This window comes from Moschus berezovskii, chromosome 10 (assembly GCF_049115385.1).
Source record: "Moschus berezovskii isolate FMDL1 chromosome 10, NW_MosBer_1.0, whole genome shotgun sequence".
Lineage (NCBI taxonomy): Eukaryota > Metazoa > Chordata > Mammalia > Artiodactyla > Moschidae > Moschus > Moschus berezovskii.
Genome location: NC_142469.1, coordinates 68,318,903 through 68,331,317, shown reverse-complemented (window position 1 = coordinate 68,331,317; position 12,415 = coordinate 68,318,903).

Sequence of the window (12,415 nt, the reverse complement as noted above, 5' to 3'; positions counted from 1 at the left end):
GGGTGGGCTAGAGAGGAGGAAGTTCAGAATGTTAAATTATCTGGACAAGTACCTAAATTCTCAAATTTTTCTGCCAGTGTAGACACTGCCATGATGACTATTCAAGAGTGATCATTCAGGTCTCTTATTTAAATTCCTACTGAATTAAAAGAAGCATAGCACTGCTCATCATTGAAGGATAAATTATTTATTATACAAACAATGGTAGGAATTGAAAAATTTAAAAAGGAAATGCTAAATATCACCATATGGCTTTTTAATTTCAGTGCCTTGGCAGAATCTGTGTATTCGCATATGATGTTTACATAATTGTATTTGTACACTGATTCATTTGTTCCAAGTTTGTCCAAGGAGCAAGCATGGACAAACTTGTGGAGGTTAAAAGGAAAGAATGTAATATTTGAGGCTTTTGTATTCATTTTTTTTTTCGTGTTATGTTGAGCTAATTGTAATCATGATTATTAACAGCAATTTAAACGATAATGAAACTTCCTAATCATGACTTGTAATGGCTGCAACATATCCCATTGAGCTGATGAACAAAGATTATTAAATCATTCTCCTATTATATGGATATTCAGACAGTTTTTGGTTTTTATGTTTTGTTATTATAAATAACATAATAATAAAGATCTTTGAACAATAATTTAATTCATTAAATTCATTTCCATAGCATAAATTACCAATAATAAATGACTGGATTCAAGTATATGTAATATTATAGGGTTTTGAAAACTTATAGCTATGCTGTTTGGGGGAAGGTCTATATCAATTTATTTTGAAACCAGCATTGTTAGAGCATTCCAATTTCACCACATCATGGCAGCAATAGAAATAATTATTTTCAACTTGCTAATTAATCAGTATACAGCTCAAGATTTTTCACAAAAAATATAATTAAAAATACTATTAAAATTCACTTTTTCTCTCTTGATTTCTTAGAGTAAAATTTCCCAACAGGTGTTCTGTAGCCTAAGCCATAAATGGGCTGCAGATGTGTTGATTCATTGTGCTCTGTGATGTGAGTAGGGCTGGAGGTAACTAAAGCCTGGATGGTTACTCCCCACCATGGATAGGTTGAAAAAATCTTGGGCAGTATAGCTTTATGCTCATCGTTTTCCCTGCTTCAGCTCTCTTCCTTGCTCCTTTTTAAAATTAAAACAATTAATATGTTTTATTTTTTGAGCTGTTTTAGGTTTACAGAAAAACTGAGCAGAAAGGACAGGGTTCCTGTACGGTAAATGGAAACCTCTGCTCTTTTCCCTGCTCCCAGTTTCCCTAGTACTAACAACTTGCATTAGTGTGGTACATTTGTTAAAACAATTGATGAGCCAATATTGATACATTATCATGAACTAAGGTCCATAGTTTACATTAGGATTCACTCTTTGTATTGTATATTCTGTGGGTTTTGACAAATAATGACAACATCTACTATTACAACACCATACAGAATACCTTCCCTGCCCTAAAAATCACCTGTTCATCTCCACCTGTTCATCTCTCCCTACCCTTAACCTCCAGCAACAATCACTTTTTTACTATCTACATAGTTTCACCTTTTCCAGAATGCTATGTAGTTGGAATCATACAGTATGTAGCCTTTTCAGATTGGCTTCTTTCACTGAACCATATGCATTTAAGGATGCTCAATGTCTTTTCATGATTTGATAGCTCATTTCTTTAAAATTGCTGAATAATATTTTGTTGTATAGATGTACCACAATTTATCCATTCATCTCTTTGTTGCTTCTACGTATAAGAAGTTATGAATAAAGCTGATATAGATATGTGTGCGTGTTTTTGTATAGTCTTAGGTTTTCAACTCATTTTGAGTAAACATCAAGGAGCTCAAGTGTTCCTTGTTTGATAAGATGGTAAAACTATTTTTAGTTTTAGAAATACTTCCAAACCAGCTTCTTTGCAATTCCCCTAGCAATGAGTGAGAGCTCATGTCATGAGAGTTATCAAATCCTCACCAGTATTTGATGTTTTGAATTTTAGGTATGTAGTGATGTATCTGGAGAAGGCAACGGCAAGCCACTCCAGTAGTCTTGCCTAGAAAATCCCATGGATGGAGGAGCCTGGTAGGCTGCAGTCCGTGGGATCGCTAAGGGTCGGACACGACTGAGCGACTTCACTTTCACTTTTCACTTTCACACATTGGAGAAGGAAATGGCAACCCACTCCAGTGTTCTTGCCTGGAGAATCCCAGGGACGGCGGAGCCTGGTGGGCTGCCGTCTATGGGGTCACACAGAGTCGGACACGACTGAAGTGACTCAGCAGCAGCAGTGATGTATCATTGTTGTTTTAATTCACAATTCTCTGATGATATTTGGTGTTGAGCAGCTTTTCATATGCTTACTTGCCACCTATTCAAATCTTTTGCCCATTTTAAAAAAGGTTGTCTTATTGTTGAGTAATAAGAATTCTTTGTATGTTTTGGATACCAGTCCTTTAACAGATACGTGTTTTGCAAATATTTTCTCCCAGACTGTGGCTGGGCTTTTCATTCTCTTAATATGACTTTCACAAAGCATATGTTTTTAATGAAGTCAACTTATCTATTTTTTCTTTCATGGATGGAGCTTTTGGAACGGTGTTGTATCTAAGAAATGACTGCCAACCCCATGGTCCCCCAGATTTTCTATGTTATATTTTAGTAGTTTTATAGTTTGATTTTACATTTAAATATAAGTCCAATTTGAATTGTTTTTTTTGCATATGATCATCTGTTATTATGAAGGTGAAAGTCATGTCTGAGTCTTTGTGACCGCATGGACTATACAACCCATGAAATTCTCCAGGCCAGAACACCGGAGTTGGTAGCCTTTCCCTTCTCCAGGGGATCTTCCCAATCCAGGGATCTGTTATTGCAGCACCATTTGTTGAACACGTTATCCTTTCTCCACTGGACTGTCTTTGCTCGCTCCTCTGTCAAATATCCACTGACTGTGTTTGTTTGGGTCTATTTCTCGGCTCTCTGTTGTTTTATTGAACTACTTATCTTTTTTTTTAAATTTTGGCATGAGGAGGACAATATCACATTGTCTTGATTACTGTAGCTTTACATTAAATCTCAAAGTCAGACAGTGTCCTCGACTTTGTTCTTCTCCTTTAAATATAGTGTTGGCTACTTTGACTCTTTCATCTTTCCATGTAAACTTTAGACTTAAGTTATTAACATCGACAAACTAGGACTGTGATTGGGATTATGTTAAATTTACAGATCAAGTTAGGAAGAACTGACAAGTTGAAAATATTGAGTCTTCCTATTTGTGTTCATGGAGTCTCTCTCCAGTCGTATCTCTATATATGTACATATTCATTATTTTCTCCATCAGAGTTTTGTAATTTATCACATATTGCCTTAGATATACACTTAAGTAGGTTTCTTTGGTGCTTATATATATTTGTGTTTTATTTCATATTTCAATTTTCATTGCTGACGTATAAGAAAGCAATGACTTCTATATATTAACTTTGTCTCCTGCCACCTTGCTATAATTGCTTATTAGTTCCAAAAGTCTTTTTTGTTGTATATTCTTTCATATTTCTATATAATCATGTCTTCTATATTTTTTTTATATAAATATATCTATAAAAATCATGAGTTTTTTTCCTTCTTTCTCTATCTTTACATTTTTTAAATCTATTTCTTATTTTACTTCATGAAGTAGGACTTCCAATACAGTGTTGATAAGGAGTGGTAAAAGCAGAAATTTTTGCATTCTCCCTGATCTTAATGAGAAAGTATCTCATTTTTCACCCTTTAATTATGTGCTAGCTGTAGAATGTTTGTAGATGTTGTATATCAAGTTGAGAGTTCTATATTCCTAGTTTTTTCAGGGGTTTGTTTTTTTTTAAATCATGAATAGGTGTTTAGTTCAGTTCAGTTCAGTCGCTCAGTTGTGTCCGACTCTTTGTGACCCCATGGACTGCAGCACGCCAGGCCTCCCTGTCCATCACCAATTCCTGGAATTTAATCAAACTCATGCCTATTGAGTCAGTGATGCCATCCAACCATCTCATTCCTGTCAGCCCCTTCTCCTCCTGCCTTCAATCTTTCCCAGCATCAGGGTCTTTTCAAATGAGTCAATTCTTCACACAAGGTGGCCAAAGTATTGGAGTTTCTGCTTCAGCATCAGTCCTTCCAAGGAATATTCAGGACTGATTTCCTTTAGGATGGACAGGTTGCATCTCTGTGCAGTCCAAGGGACTCTGAAGAGTCTTCTCCAACACCACAGTTCAAAAGCATCAATTCTTCAGCACTCAGCTTTCTTTATAGTCCAACTCTCACATCCATACTTGACTACTAGAAAAACAATAGCTTTGACTAGCCGGACCTTTGTTGGCAAAGTAATGTCTGCTTTTTAATAAACTGTCTAAATTGGTCACAGCTTTTCTTACAAGGAGCAAACATCTTTTGATTTCATGGCTGCAGTCACCATCTGCAGTGATTTTGGAGCCCCAAAAAATAAACTATGTCACTGTTTTCCCATCTATTTGCCATGAAGTGATGGGACCAGATGCCATGACCTTAGTTTTCCGAATGTTGAGTTTTAAGCCAACTTTTTTACTCTCTTCTTTCACTTTCATCAAGAGGCTCTTTAGTTCTTCTTTGCTTTCTACCATAATGGTGGTGTCATCTGCATATCTGAGGTTATTGATATTTCTCCCCACAATCTTGATTCCAGCTTGTGCTTCATACAGTCCAGCATTTCTCATGATGTACTCTAAATATAAATTAAATAAACACAGTGACAATATACAGTCTTGACGTACTCCTTTCCTGATTTGGAAACAGTCTGTTGTTCCATGTCCAGTTCTAATTGTTGCTTCCTGACCTGCATGCAGATTTCTCAGGAGGCAGGTCAGGTGGTCTGGTATTCCCATCTCTTTAAGAATCTTCCATAGTTTGTTGTGATCCACATAGTCACAGACTTTGGCATAGTCAATAAAGCAGAAGTAGATGTTTTTCTGGAACTCTCTTGCTTTTTCAATGATCCAGCAGATGTTGGCAATTTGATCTCTGGTTCCTCTGCCTTTTCGAAATTCAGCTTGAATATCTGGAAGTTCACGGTTCACGTACTGTTGAAGCCAAGCTTATAGAATTTTGAGCATTACTTTGCTAGTGTGTGAGATGAGCGCAATTGTGTGGTAGTTTGAGCATTCTTTGGCATTGCGTTTCTTTGGCATTGGAATGAAGACTGACATTTTCCAGTCCTGTGGCCACTGCTGAGTTTTCCAAATTTGCTGGTATATTGAGTACAGCACTTTCACAGCATCAGCTTTTAGGATTTGAAATAGCTCAACTGGAATCCATCACCTCCACTAGCTTTGTTCATGTGATGCTTCCTAAGGCCCACTTGACTTTGTATTCCAGGATGTCTGGCTCTAGGTCAGTGATAACACCATCGTGATTATCTGGGTCATAATGATCTTTTTTGTATAGTTCTTCTCTGTATTCTTGCCACCTCTTCTTAATATCTTCTGCTTCTGTTAGGTCCATACCATTTCTGTCCTTTAACACAGATTATTACCAAGTGTCAATGGTACATACCAAAATAAACCATATCCTGGGCCACAGAACAAACCTCAACAAATTTAAAAGAACTGAAATCATACACAGTGTGTTCTCTGACCACAATGGAATCAAATTAGGACTCAATAACAGAGAGATTACAGGAAAATGTTCAAACACATGCTATTAAATAACCATGAGTCAAAGAGAAAAATCTTAAGGGAAGTAAAAAATAATTTAAATTAAATAAAAATTCAATATATCAAAATTTCTGGGACACACCTAAAGCTGAGATGAATATTTATAGCACTAAATGCTTACAATAGATAAGAGGAAAATTTTCAAATAAATAACTTAAGCTTGCAGCTCAAGAACTTAGAAAAAGAAGTCTTATCAAGATCTGGTTTGAGTTCCCTAGAGTAGTGGGCTGGGGAGCGAGGGTGGGACGTTCAAGTGGGAGGGGACATAGGTAAACCTATGACAAACTGGTTCCAAATAGGAAAAGGAGTACGTCAAGGCTGTATATTTTCACCCTGCTTATTTAACTTATATGCAAAATACATCATGAGAAATACTGGGCTGGAGGAAGCACAAGCTGGAATCAATATTGCTAGAAGAAATATCAATAAACTCAGATACAGATGACACCACTCTTATGGCAGAAAGTGAAGAAGAACTAAAGAGCCTCTTGATGAAAGTGAAAGAGGAGAGTGAAAACATTGGCTTAAAGCTGAACATTCAGAAAACTAAGATCATGGCATCTGGTCCCATCACTTCATGGCAAATAGATGGGGAAACAGTGGAAAAAGTGGCTGACTTTATTTTGGGGGGCTCCAAAATCACCACAAATGGTGATTGCAGCCAGGAAATTAAAAAACACTTACTCCTTGGAAGGAAAGTTATGACAACCTAGACAGCATATTCAAAAGCAGAGACATTACTTTGTCCACAAAGGTCTGTCTAGTCAAGGCTATGGTTTTTCCAGTGGTCCTGTATGGATGCGAGAGTTGGACTATAAAGAAAGCTGAGCACTGAAGAACTGATGCTTTTGAACTGTGGTGTTGGAGAAGACTCTTGGGAGTCCCTTGGACTGCATGGAGATCCAACCTGTCCATCCTGAAGGAAATCAGTCCTGGGTGTTCATTGGAAGGACTGATGTTGGAACTGAAACTTCAATACTTTGGCCACCTGATACAAAAAGATGACTCATTTGAAAAGACCCTGATGCTGGGAAAGATTGAGGGCAGGAGAAGGGGCTGACAGAGGGTGAGATGGTTGGGTGGCTTCACCGACTCAATAGGCATGAGTTTGAGTAAATTCCAGGAGTTGATGATGGACAGGGAGGCCTGGCGTGCTGCGGTTTATGAGGTTCACAACTGAGAGACTGAACTGAACTGATGACTGACTCATGTTGATGTTTGGTAGAAACCAATGTAATACTGTAAAGCAAATATCTTTCAATTAAAAAAAAAACCTAGATAAATAAGTGAAAAATAAACTGAAAGTAAGCAGAAGAAAATAAATAACATATGAATAAAACTCCATGAAATTAAAGATAGAAAACAGGGAAAATTAATGAAACAAAAAGCTCTCTCTTTGAAAAGATCAATAAAATTGATAAACCTCTAGCAAGAAAAAGAGAGAAGACACTAATTATCAATATCAGGAATAAAACAAGGGGTGTCATTACAGACACTTCAGGCTCCAAAAAATAAGGGAGTACCTCAAAGAACTCTACACCTATAAATCTGACAACTTAGACAAAATGGACCAATTCCTCAAAAATCACAAACTGCTAAAACTCACTCAACATGGAACAGGTCATTTGAACGGCCTTACAATTATTAAGAAAACTGATTTTGTAATTAAAAAAATTCTCTCAAAAGAAATTAGAGGCCCAAATGGGTTTACTGGAGAATTCTTCCATGTGTTTAAAGAATTAATAGAAATTCTACACAATCTTTTCCAGGAAATGTAAGGGGAATACTTTGCAATTTACTTGGTGAAACCAGTTTACCCTGATATCCTCCCCAAAACAAAAACTAGCACAGAAAAAGAAAACTAGAGACCAACAACCCAAAAGAACTCAACTTTAAAATATTTAACAAAATATTAGCAAATAGGATTTAGCATTATATAAAAATAATTATACATTATGATCCAGTAGATTTATTCCAGGCATGCAAAGCTGGTTCAAAATTCAAAATCAATCAATGTAATCCATCATATAAACAAGCTAAAAAGAAGAAAAATCACACGATCTTATCAACTGATGCAGAAAAAGCATTTAAGAAAATTCAACATCTGTTCATGATATAACTCACAAAGAAATAGGAATAAGGCTGACTTCCTCAACTTGTTAAAGAACATCTGCAAAAACCAATAGCTAACTATGCACTTTCCTTCCAAAGCTGGAAAAAGGCAAAGAGATCTGTTCTCACCACTTTTATTCAACCTTTTGATGAAAGTTCTTGGCAGTGTAGGAAGACAATAAAAGGAAATAAAAGGCATTCATACTGGAAAGGAAGAAATAAAACTGTCCTCTTATTTACATATGACATGATTGTGTGGAAAATTTTTTAAAAAAGCTGCACAAAATCTAGAACTAATAAGTGAATTTAGAAAGTTCACTGGATACAAGATAAACATACAAAAGTCAATTGTATTTCTGTATACTTAATTTAAAATACAATATCATTTAAAATCATCCCCAAATAGAAAAATGCTAGGGTATAAATCTAGCAAAATGTGTAAAACACACATGGTAAAAATTACCACATAAATAAATAATAATTGGAAAAAAATCATGAGCACGATTGGCAGATTCACATAGTGAAAATGTCAGTTCTCAAACTGATAAACAGGTTTAACATAATTCCTATCAAAATCATCAACATTTTTTGTAGATATAAATTATTTTAGAATTTATATGAAAAGGTAAAGGAACTAGAAAAGCTAAAAAACTTTTTTTTTTTAAAAGAAAAGGAGTGGTGGAGAACAACCTACCCCACTTCAAGATGTATTACGTAGCTACAGTATCAGGACTGTAGTGTTGACAGAGGGAGACACATAGATCAGTGGAACAGAACAAAGGACTCAGAAACGGACCTGCAAATATGGCCAATCAATCTTTGACAGAGGAGCCAATGCTATTCAAAGAAGGAAAAACAGCCTTTTTTAACAGACTAACCTGGAATAACTGGATATCCAAAGGCAAACCCTGCCCCTTCCAAAACCAAACCAAAACAAACAAAAAAATCTAAGTCTCAGTACTTTTACAAAAATTAACTCAAAATAGGTCATAGACTTAGGTATAAACTGTAAAAAAGTCATAGGAGAAAACCTTCAGGACAGGGCTTGGCAAAGAGTTCTTAGACTTGACAGCAACAGCTAGATCCATCAATGGAAAACTGTTTAACTGGTCTTCCTCAAAGCTTTCACCCTGTGTAAGACTCCATGAAGAGGTTGAAAAGACAAGCTACATACTCAGAGAAAATATTTTCAAACCACATATCCAACAGAGAACTAGTAGCTAGAACACATAATACACTTACCAAAATAGGTTAAAAAAATTTTTTTTAATTGACAATAAGGAAAGTTATGACCAACCTAGATAGCATATTAAAAAGCAAAGACATTACTTTGCCAACCAAGGTCCGTCTAGTCAAGGCTATGGTTTTTCCAGTGGTCATGTATGGATGTGAGAGTTGGACTGTGAAGAAAGCTGATAGCCGAAGAATTGATGCTTTTGAACTGTGGTGTTGGAGAAGACTCTTGAGAGTCCCTTGGACTGCAAGGAGATCCAACCAGTCCATTCTAAAGGAGATCAGTCCTGGGTGTTCACTGGAAGGACTGATACTAAAGCTGAAGCTCCAATACTTTGGCCACCTCATGTGAAGAGTTGACTCACTGGAAAAGACTCTGATGCTGGGAGGGATTGGGGGCAGGAGGAGACGGGGATGACAGAGAATAAGATGGCTGGATGGCATCACCGACTCTGTGGACATGAGTTTGAGTGAACTCTGGGAGTTGGTGATGGACAGGGAGGCCTGGTGTGCTGTGATTCATGGGGTCGCAAAGAGTCGGACACGACTGAGCGACTGAACTGAACTGAACACTGGTAAGGATGCAGAAAAACTGGATCACTCACATATTGCTGATAGGAATGTAAAATGGCATAGTTACTCATTTGCCCATGAAACAAATGTCTTTGTGTCTCAAGATCATGTCTTCTCATTTCTAACTTCCTTTATAATCTTGTGAGGTGCTATAACACTTTATGGTATTTTAAATTATACAAAACATTATCATGGACTCCTTACTAATATCAATTTGAACTTTAATATTAACCATTCTTAGCAGTTCTTGTCTATTTTCAAAACTGGAAGCATTTTTGAAAGAAAAATTCAAATAAAATTTTCATTTTTGTTTCAAGTAATCTACTTTTGGTACAAATAAGTGGGGTTGAAGATCCTCCTACTAGGTTTCTCAGTTACTTGCTTAGCTGTTAGTTTGCTGAGACTGCATGTATTATTGTTGTCAGTTGCTAAGTTGTATCTGACTCTTTGAGACCCCATGGGCTGCAGCACACCAGGCTTCCCTGTCCTTCACTATCTCCTTGAGTTTGCTCAAACTCATGTCCATTGAGTAGATGATGCCTTTCAACCATCTCATCCTCTGTCATCCCCTTCTCCTCCTGTCCCCAGTCCTTCTCTGCATCAGGGTCTTTTCCAATGAGTCAGCTCCTCACATCAAGTGGCCAAAGTATTGGAGCTTCAGTATCAGTTCTTCCAATGAATATTCAGGACAGATTTATTTTAGCATTTATTGGTTCAATCTTCTTGCTGTCCAGGGGAATCTCAAGAGTATTCTCTAGCACCACAGTTTGAAAGCATAAATTCTTCAGCACTCAGCCTTCTTTATGGTTCAACTCTCACATCCATACATTTGGATGTATATATGTTCTAAAAGTCAGTTTATGTCTTAAGTTCACTCTGTAGTAGATGTTATAAGTTACTCTTCAGCCCATGTGTCACAGCAATTTAGAGATTAAATCTCAAGGTAGGCAATAACATCACATAGAAACATAACCAAAAAGCTTTGTTTCAAATCCCAGACAGAAATCCATTAAACTGTCTATTCATCAACACTTCTTAATACCACATTGTAGCCACTAGATCAAACCAAATGTGGAATAATGAATTTAACAAGATTAAAAAAAATTTTAACCCTAATTTGTTTTCAGGGTTTGAAATCTTGGACTACCCCACTGACTGTTTATTATTAATTTTAAATTATATGAAATCACTAAGCATTGAATGAGCATTCAGGAAATGTAGTATGAGGCTCTGCAATGCAAATAATTTTCTGGATGATCTTGGATCATTTAATCTCTTCAGTTTTTAATCTCTTCACCTAAAAATGTGGAACTTGGACTGTTAGATTCTTTCTAAGCTTCTTTTAGACTCAAAAAGTCATTGAATCTCTTAAAGAAGTCTTAATTAGAGCTGATTTATTGAAATTAAATCATCAATTCAAAGAACCTAACCGATTTAATTTCTTTCCACAAAACTGGACACACTGATACTAAATACCATCAGGAAAGTAGTGGGGGAAGTTACACCTCTAATGTTCTCTACTGATTCAAGTGGGAATGCCAAGATATTCTTGCTTCCAGTCCAATTCAGTCTTAGTAAAAGACACGACTCCTTGGGTTAAATCAACATGCAGATTAGTGGATCACCGTCAGAGACTGACTTCTTCTGTTCAGTTCAGTCACTCAGTCCTGTTCGACTCTTTGCGACCTCATGGACTGCAGCATGCCAGGCCCCTCTGTCCATCACCAGTTCCCAGCGTTTACTCAAACTCATGCCCACTGAGTCGGTGATGCCATCCAACCATCTCATCCTCTGTCATCCCCTTCTTCTCCTGCCCTCAATCTTTCCCAGTTGATTCCCCTGGATAGAAAAACATCAGGGTCTTTTCAAATGAGTCACCTCTTCGCATCAGGTGGCCAAAGTATTGGAGTCTCAGCATCAGTCCCTCCAATGAATATTCAGGACTGATTTCCTTTAGGATGGACTGGTTGGATCTCCTTCAGTCCAAGGGAATCTCAAGAGTCTTCTCCAACACCACAGTTCAAAAGCATCAATTCTTCGGGGATCAACTTTCACATCCATACATGACCACGGGAAAAACCATAGCCTTGACTAGACGAACCTTTGTCGAGAAAGTAATATCTCTGCTTTTCAATATAGTGCTCTATTATTAGCATGTTGCCCTTTCAAACATTTTCATTATTGATCTGAAGGAAACATTTTCCAAATCAAACTTGGGATAAATATATTAAGGTAACAAAATCAGCACCTAAAAGAATCTCAACAAGATTTTAAAAATAGGCCAAAAGCACAAAAACAGACATTCACAAGGAACAAACTTAAGTCCGATACTTGGCTCCAAAAACATCAGCTCTCCAAATACAGAATGGAGAAAACTAGTTTGACAATAATTGCATCCTCCCCCCCACCCCGCCCCTATCCTTTTCCACACTACCTGGGCTCAGCGAAGTCCCACGTGGAGTTGACAGCACTGTACACAATCTTAAAACGTGAATACATGCTTGAGGTGCATTAACAACAGTGTTCGGATCAGAGTGTGAAAGTGTAGCCCCTATATCCTATAGAAATCAAGTCTCGCCTGAAGATACGGATGAAGTTTGGGGTAACCTACTTGACAAGGCCTAACAAGATGAATCATTCTTGATACACACTGAATTGGATACTGTGCATAAGGAATCTGAAGTCAAGTCACAGGGAACATGCTCAAGGGTTCTAGTGAGTCTGCTTTAGAGAGGAGACATCACCTTTTAAAAATACACACGGTGAGTAAGA